Source organism: Onthophagus taurus, chromosome 2 (genome assembly GCF_036711975.1).
Source record: "Onthophagus taurus isolate NC chromosome 2, IU_Otau_3.0, whole genome shotgun sequence".
NCBI classification, from domain to species: Eukaryota; Metazoa; Arthropoda; class Insecta; order Coleoptera; family Scarabaeidae; genus Onthophagus; species Onthophagus taurus.
The window spans coordinates 20,633,937-20,644,452 of record NC_091967.1 but is presented as its reverse complement, the minus strand read 5'-3'; the positions used below and the strand labels follow the sequence as shown (position 1 = coordinate 20,644,452).

Genomic DNA, 10,516 nt, shown 5'->3' with positions numbered 1-10,516 from the left:
TCGCTATTTTATAAATAGACTTCTTAACACGCCTCTAAGTGCGTTAGCGGGAATTCGCGGCTTTTACGCGCTCTCTCGCGATATCATCATCTCATCAGCATCTTTGTCGTAGTCGTTTGTGGGTAACTTTCCACAGAATCGATACAATTATCGTATACGGGCGGCGAAATTAAGAACCAGGTTTCTGGATCGCTCAAGCAACTTTTCGTCCACTTGGTGTCTTGGTCTCTTTTTTGCCTCTTTTTTCTCCAAGTGTACGAGAAGCGAGCGATCAACTTCTTCTCATTCTCCTCTATGCCCAAAGCTATGCGGAGTGACCCCCATTTAACGTCTCAACTTTCAGCGAGTTCTTCAAATCGGCGTCATCATTGTTGTCCTTTTCAACAAGGAGAAAGACATGTTAATTGTTATGTAATTGAGATCGTTTTTAACTACTTTCATTTTTTTTTCTATAATACCTGTCAAATTGTTGTAATGTTGGCAAAATTAACAGGGAGTTTTGTTTTATTATTAAAAAGTAAAAAATGTTGTGGGGTGTTTATTTGCCATTTGTTTACCTTGAAAAGTTGTTTTGTTCTATTTCATTACTTTGTAGCACGTTTTTACAATAAATATGTACTTCGTTAAAATCGTATTTATCTAAAGAATTTATTAGTATTTTAACCTCAAAACTATTTAGTTACTAAAAATCAGGAAAACAACATAAATTTTATACGGGTCCTAGATAATACCAACAGAAACCCTAAAAAATTTATATTGACAAGTATTATAGAAATATATCATCATATTTAATTTTGACATTTGACAGTTTTTAATCTAACTTTTTATTTCTTCACCCAAATATATCATGTTTAGTTAAATTAAAGCATTTTTGAGATCGTTTCAATATTTATCAAAAAATCGTTATATTTAATTTTGACATTTGACAGTTTTTAACCTAATTTTTTATTTTTTAGCCCAAATAGTTTTTAACCTAACTTTTTATTTTTTAACCCAAATATATCATGTTTGGTATTCAATTAAAGCATTTTTGATTCTTATTAAGATCATTTCAATATTTATCAAAAAATCGTTATATTTAATTTTGACATTTGATAGTTTTTTAATCTAACTTTTTATTTCTTCACCCAAATATATCATGTTTAGTTAAATTAAAGCATTTTTGAGATCGTTTCAATATTTATCAAAAAATCGTTATATTTAATTTTGACATTTGACAGTTTTTAACCTAATTTTTTATTTTTTAGCCCAAATAGTTTTTAACCTAACTTTTTATTTTTTAACCCAAATATATCATGTTTAGTATTCAATTAAAACATTTTTGATTCTTATTAAGATCATTTCAATATTTATCAAAAAATCGTTATATTTAATTTTGACATTTGATAGTTTTTTAACCTAACTTTTTATTTTTTAGTCCAAATAGTTTTTAACCTAACTTTTATTTTTTAACCCAAATATTTCATGTTTGGTATTAAATTAAAGCATTTTTGACTCGTATTAAGATCATTTCAATATTTATCAAAAAATCGTTATATTTAATTTTGACATTTGACGGTTTTTAACCTAACTTTCTTATTTTCTAACCCAAATATATCATGTTTGGTATTAAATTAAAGCATTTTTGACTCTTATTAAAGATCATTTCAATATTTATGAAAAAATCGTTATTTCCAATTTTGATATTTGACAGTTTCTAACCTAACTTTCTTATTTTCTAACCCAAATATATCACGTTTGATATCAAATGAAAGCTTATCTGACTCTTATTAGGATCATTTCAATATTTATCAAAAAATCGTTATTTTCAATTTTGACATTTGACAGTTTGTAACCTAACTTTTTTATTTTTTAACCCAAATATGTCATGTTTGGTATTAAATTAAAGCATTTTTGACTCTTATTAAGATCGTTTCAATATTTATCAAAAAATCGTTATATTTAATTTTGACATTTGACAGTTTCTAACCTAACTTTTTTATTTTTTAACCCAAATATATCACGTTTGATATCAGATGAAAGCTTATTTGATTCTTATTAAGATCATTTCAATATTTATCAAAAAATCGTTATATTTAATTTTGACATTTGACAGTTTTTAACCTAAGTTTTTATTTTATAGCCCAAATAGTTTTTAACCTAACTTTTTATTTTTTAACCCAAATATATCATGTTTGGTATTAAATTAAAGCATTTTTGACTCTTATTAAGATCATTTCAATATTTATCAAAAAATCGTTATATTTAATTTTGACATTTGACAGTTTTTAACCTAACTTTTTATTTTTTAACCCAGAAATGTCATGTTTGGTATCAAATTAAAGCATTTTTGATTCTTGTTAAGATCATTTCAATATTTATCAAAAAATCATTATATTTAATTTCGACATTTGACAGTTTTTAACCTAACTTTTTATTTTTTAACCCAAATATATCATGTTTGGTATTAAATTAAAGCATTTTTGACTCTTATTAAGATCATTTCAATATTTATCAAAAAATCGTTATATTTAATTTTGACATTTGACAGTTTTTAACCTAACTTTCTTATTTTGTAACCCAAATATATCACGTTTGATATCAAATGAAAGCTTATTTGATTCTTATTAAGATCATTTCAATATTTATCAAAAAATCGTTATATTTAATTTTGACATTTGACAGTTTTTAACCTAACTTTTTATTTTTTAACCCAAAAATGTCATGTTTGGTATCAAATTAAAGCATTTTTGACTCATTTATTAGTATTTTAACCTCAACTATTTAGTTACTAAAAATCAGGAAAACAACATAAATTTTATAAGGGTCCTAGATAATACCAACAGAAACCCTAAAAAATGTACATTGACGAGAATTATAGAAAAAAAAACGAACTGTAGTTTAATCGGCTGGTTTCTAATTACTTTTATTATAATGATTTGTGTGCGTGGTTATAACGTGCAATTAATGTCATATTATCTGTTGGAATGTTTTTAATATGAAATAACAACTTTTTTTAAATAAAAATTTTTGTGTACTTTTGTCATTTTTTACTTATTTCAGAAACTAAAAAATTCAAATGAAATGAAGAGAATGTACGATTTATTTATAGATAAGAAGGAGAAAGATTAATGAATGAGTAATCGTGTAAACCTTTTTGTGACCAAGGTGGGAAAAGTCACGATTTCTTTATTTTAATCAAAAATCAAATATTTTTTCCTACATATCTTTTATTCTTTAACCTTGGTTTTGATATTTTTCACGTAAATACGAACTCAACATTCAGGATCATTTATGAGGAAGAAAAAACAAAGTGTTTTGGAAGTCTTTATGGATGTAATGTAAACATATCAGTTGATGGTTGGTCTAATACATACATAGCTGTCAACCCTCTCAATCTCATTATCACCAATATTGATGTTAGAGCTGGAAATAAGATTTGTCATAAATTTTGTTGATATTTAGACTCTTGCACACACCTTTTGTATACGTTCAGCATCAGTTTCATCTTCAAGGCTATCCGAAATAAGTACTATATCGTCCTCGTAGTGCAAATTACTTAGGGATTTGCCATCAATGTTTAAGTCTTTTTGGGTCCAATCCAGTTGTTTAAATGCACTCTCCAGAACTGTGATGAACAATTTGGGTTCAACATTGTATCGCCTTGTCTTACCTCACGCCCAATCGGGTATTCGGTCAGTACTTTCATGCAATTTTACCGTAATTGTAGCATTCTTGTAGATGTTATAAATAACTTTGGTGTATCGATAATCGACTCTGCATTCTTGAAGTGCTTGCAAAACTGCCATCAACTCAATTTAAATTAAATTTTATAAATACCTCTAAATACCCATCTTGGGTAAATACCTCCGGGTATATATCTAGAGAATTTTCCCTTGAAAATAAATACCCAGGTATTTAACAACACTTCAGTTGTAGGTATCAGGTAAAAAACGCCCCAAGCTGTAACTCTACTATTTATATTTCGATTTTGATACCAAATGAATTAATTTTGACATTTGACAGTTTCTAACCTAACTTTTATTTTTTAACCCAATTATGTCACGTTTGGTATCAAATTAAAGCATTTTTGATTCTTGGGTTTTGATACCCTGTTTGGAATGTTTTTAAAAATCTTTGTGTACTTTTGTTATTTTTACTTATTTCAGAAACTAAAACATTCAAACGAAATGAAGAGAATGTACGATTTATTTATAGATAAGAAGGAGAAAGATTAATGAATGAGTAATATCGTATAAACCTTTTTGTGACTAAAAAATTAGTGTTTTCTGACAATTAAGTTTGATGAAGTAATTCGTTTTTAAATTTATTATTGCATTTTTATCGGTTATTTTATTGCGAATCGTCGTAATAAATCGATATCCTGTTGGGCGGTTCGGTTTCAAGAAATCCTTTGACATTGAAATAAATAGAATGTAAATGAGAATATTATTGAGTTATAAAGGTTAAGTATCGCAAATGTGTCACCGATTACGATGCAATTTGGTGTTGTGATAACAAGTGGGCCAAAATAATGTTCGCGTATTTTTATAACTACGGAAAGATACAGGGTGTTTCAAAACGACGTTTATACATTTATACGGTCAAAATCAAATTATAAAATCTTAACGAACATGGAAACAACAAAGAAATAAATTATTATCGAGATAAAAACGATTCCATTACATTACCACTATAGAAGAAGTTTCTTCAACACCCGTGTTCTATTTGTTGTACTTTTGGACTAGAGATCTTCAAACTTTAAACCGGCGTTACACATAGCAGTCAACTGCTATGGCATCGTTAACTACGGAGCGAATCGTTTTTATCTCGATAATAGTTGATTTTCAGATCCAAGTTCATTAATATTTTCCAACTTGTTTTGGACCATACTATACATTAAGCCCTATAAATGTTTAAACGTGTTTTTAGTCGTATCGGGTCAAATAAAGGCAAGTGTGTCAACCACACGTATTAACTTGATGTTAAAATGAATTTAAACACGATGGGGTGAACTTGAAAAAGATCAATCGGAAATGAAAGCTAATCGACGAACTTTCATTTGCAAGCGATTATCAAGCTTAAATGTCAGATTGAATGTGAAAACTGTGTTAGTTTTAACATTTAATTGAGAGTATTCAAGGATAAGTGACATGTTTGAAGGTCAAATTGTAATTTTATTTACGTTTGAATCGTTACTTTTAGAGTTTGTTTTAATTTTGTAGGTTAATGTTATATCTGGCTCGTTAAAGGGTTACTTTTAATATAACTTGACGCTTTAAATTAATTATCAAGATGAAATTATATTTTTTGGTATTTGAAAAGCTTGATGTAATTAACAAATTTGATGTGGAAACGGTGTTTTTATTGTGAAGTGTATAGGAGTTGGTATTGAAAATCGCATTTTTTTAATGTTTGATTGTCAACGTTCAAGATTAATTGTCTATCTTGAGGTTTATAGTGTTATTTTATTTCAGTTTTAGAGTTTAACTGTACATATCATCGTTTGTGGTATGTTGGGGAAAAACTTATACCCATGAAAATAATTTTATAAACATATAAATGTTATTTTGATATACAGGTGTCTCAAAATCAGTTGCAGTATAATTTATATTAAATACAGCCCTCCTAATATAACTAAACAATAGATTTGACAGTTTCAACAAAAATGTTCTTATTTTGTGTGCAGATGCCCTAATAAAAATCGTCCAAAAAATTTCATCCTCTGTAACATTTGTAATGGTTTACAGACTTTACTTTTGTTGTTCTTTTTCTGTCTCCACATTTAATAAAAATTAAAATTTGTGTGCCTTTGGTTTCACTTAAATGAGCTTAAACTTGTTATGATAAACAAATATGTTGTCACAAATTCGTAAAATAATAATAACAATTACTAAACTGAAAAAACAAGCAAAAGCAAAAACAACAAATAAAATTGAACTGATACAAAACTAAATAACATGCAACAAGGTGAAAATACAAACTAATAATAAAAAATGTGCAGGAAATAATCGTTGTAATAAACTTTTTCAGTACTAATATTGATGTTTCTGAACAGATATTAAATTTATTTTAAAATTATTTTTAGACTATCTTTTTAGAGAGAGATTTTTAGGATCTGACGTCCTACGTCCTTTTGTTATCATTTCATTGAATATGTTCTATAATTTTGCCACATAGCTTCCCATGATGTATACATGCAGTTGAGAAGAAAGTTGATCTAATATTGATGTTTCGTATTACGGTGCATTTTTTGTATTAATTCTATTTATGTTTTATTTCTATAAATATTTATAAATAAGCATTATGTTTTATATCTAAAAAATGTTTCAATTTTTAAAGAAAATAATACAATACGACAATACGGTTCCAAACATTTAACTACAATAACATGTATACAAATAAAGTTCGTAAAGAGGAATATTTGTTTCTCTTTAACCTCTGACCAATTATGAAAGGATTAGTGTATTACGACAAACTATAAATCTAATAGTTAAAAACACGGTTCAATTAATAATGTTTGTCCGACGTGTTGATGGAAATTTCCATGCCCTTGAGGGTTTTAGACACACAACTGCCCCAGAAGTATTAGAGACTTGTAATTTTTTTTGGAAAAGTAAATATGGAGTGTAAAAATACATAATAATTCATTGTATTATTCACCAGAATGTTCTGTGTAGAAAAATTATCGTTGTGGAACATGTTGTTGTAAGAACTGTAAACTTAAAAGAGGTAATGTATTTAATTCAATACTGTCAAGTCAATACTGAATTAATTAGGTGAAGAAATTTTACATGATGTAGCCATTATTTTCTATAGAATGCACTGAATTTAAAATTACAGGGAATTAGGAAATAACTTGCTTTCAAATATAAAAACCTTTCAGCAGAAATTATTGCTATTTAAACATCAAATTGAAAACTATTAACTGCTTCATTTCCAAGACATACCTTAAATTTTAAGGCTTAAAAGGAAAATTTTTGATAAATCGTTATTGTAGTGTAATGCACTAGTTAATTGAACAATTTGACGAAAAGAAAGAAGGAATGCTTTTTGAATGACTTTTGAAGAAGTCAAATTTTCTCTAATGTCAATTCAATTTCTATAAACTCATGTTTTGGTTTGACCAAGCAACCCTTCCCATTTTCTTTTGTGTAAATGAATTAGGGCAAATTACTGAACTGGGATACATATTCGCGAATGGTGTCAAAAATGCTATAAGGCTGTTATTTAAACGATGCTGGAAAATTTTTTATTCACCAGATGAAATTTTAGTTTCGGCCATTTTCTCCTCAGTCCGACAGCATACCTAAGTCCAAAACACGTGATAAACTGTAGATGTGTCGCACTGGTCCTAAGTTATTATAGAATAAAGGCATACACTATCGATTGAAATTAAATTACCACACAATATTTAGTGGCTCTAAAGATAAGACGTAAATTATTTGCAAATATTAGAATCAATCACCTTTTGGAACGTAGTATGTAACAAAAAATGTTTAGCATATAATCATAACACAATCACTTTTTAAAGTATTATAAAATTGCATATCAGACTAATGCAAAAATGAATGAAATATTTTCTTTCAATACTCAACCACTAGCTTATTGAAATAGGCCATTTGCAGCTCCATTCAATTCATTGCTATCTAGTTGGATCTTTTTGCTGTCGATTCAAAGCTTCTCCTTTCACTTCCATTATTTTTAATATTTCTAATGTTTTTTAAAAGTTTTTAACGTTATTTTTTCTTCTTATTTACAATGTTTTCATGGGTTCTATTGATTTTTTGTTGACGAAATTCTCATGAGTTTCCTGAAGAAGTCTCACTGTCCAAATTAGCAGTTAGTGTAGGAATCATTAATCAATTTGTGTTAGCCTAAATCATTCAACAGATTATGGTAAATACACACTTTTTTACACTTATGAATTGTATTAATATTTATATAAAATTTTACTGGTTTAGCACGAATAATTCTTTGTTTTTTATAATTACTTGTACGTAGTATACTCTGTTATTTTTTGTATTGCTATATATTCAATAATTTACAAATAATAATTATGATCCATTAATCCATTTTGTGACTTCCATTAATTTGCAAAAGTCTTCGTATACTATGCAAAATACGAATTTAAACTATGTCGTATACAAAATCGTTAAAACAAAATAAACAACACTGTTAGATAGAAAGTTATTATTAACAGTAACACATTGAATAGTAAACATTCTCAAAATAAGTTATTTAAGTAAATAATATTTAAACGAGAATACATCACACATAAGTACTTTTCTTTAACCATGTTTGATCAGTAAATTTGGTATTTATCACAAATTTTCGAATTGAAGTTCAAGTTCTTCCCAAATATGCTCTATAGGAGTTAGGTCAAGTAACAGGTGTGGATGATCAAATTGTTTCGATACATTGTAGAGTAACCAATGCTTTACATTTGTAGCTGTGTGTTTCGGATCATTGTTGTGATAGAAGATCTTGTTGTTTCCAAGACAACGTACACTCGTTAGCCCACTATCGCGTAACTTGTGGATATATGATCCACAATACCTTCAATGAATATGATGTTTCCGATCCCAACCGCCGACATCGCACCCCACATCATGACGCTTCCACCATCATGTTTTACAGTACCTACTATATTTTTCTGTTTTTAAAAAATCTCAAAACTTTTGGTATGTCTGAAAACTTTTTCGAGTCGCTGTATTTCAAACATGATTACACTGAATATTCTTCAAATTATGGTCAAATATCATTTCGTGGATATGATAATTTTTTGTTGTAATTTTTAGTAATTCATAACATCAACAATCATTTTTGGCAGAAAATTTTATTTAACCTAGTTATAAAATATATCTGCGATGATACATAGTTTTTTTTGTTTTATAAAATTTCGACACTGATAGATGGTCTAATAAAATGAGTACAACAAATATAAGAAGTAAATGGGTACGGGAAAGGTATAATGCAATTGGTTTGTAAGTCTTGATAACCTGACTTCTCTATATAAAATTGTTTATAGACTCTGTTACCTACGTATCTAATAGCGGATTCTGTTAAATTCCATTATTATTAAATACCACGCTATTTGTTTTGATGCGAATTGCAGAACTCGCAACGCATTAATTATCAAAGATTTTCAACATGTTTTCATTTTCTACAAGTCAGGTTTTTGCGATTTAATCGTTTTGCTTTGTAATGTTTACTTATACAATAATTATGTATGAAATTATTTATAATCACAACACCTTATTAACACCTGTTTTTAATTCGTTGGAATTTGTAGTTAAATTTTTTTTGATTAAACGTTTCAAAAAGCGGCACCTATTTTGCAGCTTAAATTGTTTTGAACTGTGTTCGTTTTCAATCTTAGCAGAGTTTTCAGAATTTCATGTTTATTCCAGGAGTTGTCTCTAATTTTGTTCTGGTAGTGGCAATGGTGGTTTGATAGCAATTATGCAATATTCTATCTCCCTCTCCCCAGCTCTTCTTGGGTCTTCCCCTCAGTCTTCTATGCTGTGGTATCCACTCCATTACATTTTTCGGTAATCGATCCTCCCCCATGCGTTGTTCATGGCCATACCATATAAGTTGGTTTCTCTCAATATCTTTCATTATTCTCTCGTGTAAGACTAGTCTGGTGTCACAACAGGCGAAGAGTTTCCTGACCTGACTGGACAAGCTGAGAATCAAACTTTGCAACGACAAGTCAGAAATTGCTTAACATATTCTGTGTGACTGAGTCCCCGGAGGTCACCCAAGACCCAAAATTTTCGGAATGGTTTGCCTGTCATCTACTGATATAAAGAAACAAGACCTTGCAGCAATAGTAAGGTTCATCAAGGACCTAGATGTAGGTGGAGGGCGTAAGTTACAATACATCTTATAGGTCGCGGTGATGACAGGGGCCGCACCCCTCAACCCGGCAGCACAAAAAAATCATTTATTCTCATATCACTCCATTTCTTACTCTTTACATACGCGATACTCTATCAGATCTTCTCAGAGCATCCATTTCAGTTGTCTCTATGCGATTCTTAGCAAAGTGACCCTTGATTAGTGTGTTTTTTTTTGTTAATTCTATACTCTACAGAATTCAAAATCTTCTTTCTTTGTCATATGTTCCTGTGAAATTAAAGATGGCACCCAAATATTTGTATTCGCACATTATGCACTAGTATTTTGTTTTCTTTAAATTTATTTCTAGACTCCAGTTAATAAGTTTCTTATGTTCTAGATCCTGTTTATCACCAGCTAAAACAGCTTGATCGTCTGTAAACTGAAGTGCATTCATTATGTTGTCTGGGATCCCCATTCCTTGACATTTCTTCTTCCACACATGCAACGCTTTTTTATGTAAATTTTGAACAGAGTGGCCGAAATATAAAAGCACTGACGCATTCCTTTGATGACCAAGAACGATTCCTTTTTCAATCATTTGTTTTCATACAAAATATGTTGTCACTGCATGATTTGCACCTTCTAAACCCACTCGGTTCTTCTTAATTCTCTATCTCTCGCTCTATTA

At 29.0% G+C, this 10,516-nt stretch overlaps 1 protein-coding gene across 4 annotated transcripts in view; it reads left to right on the top strand.

Moving 5' to 3' along the window:
* CtB (C-terminal binding protein) overlaps positions 1–10,516 on the top strand; it is a 51,045-nt gene that overhangs the window by 893 nt on the left and 39,636 nt on the right. The window lies entirely within an intron of this gene.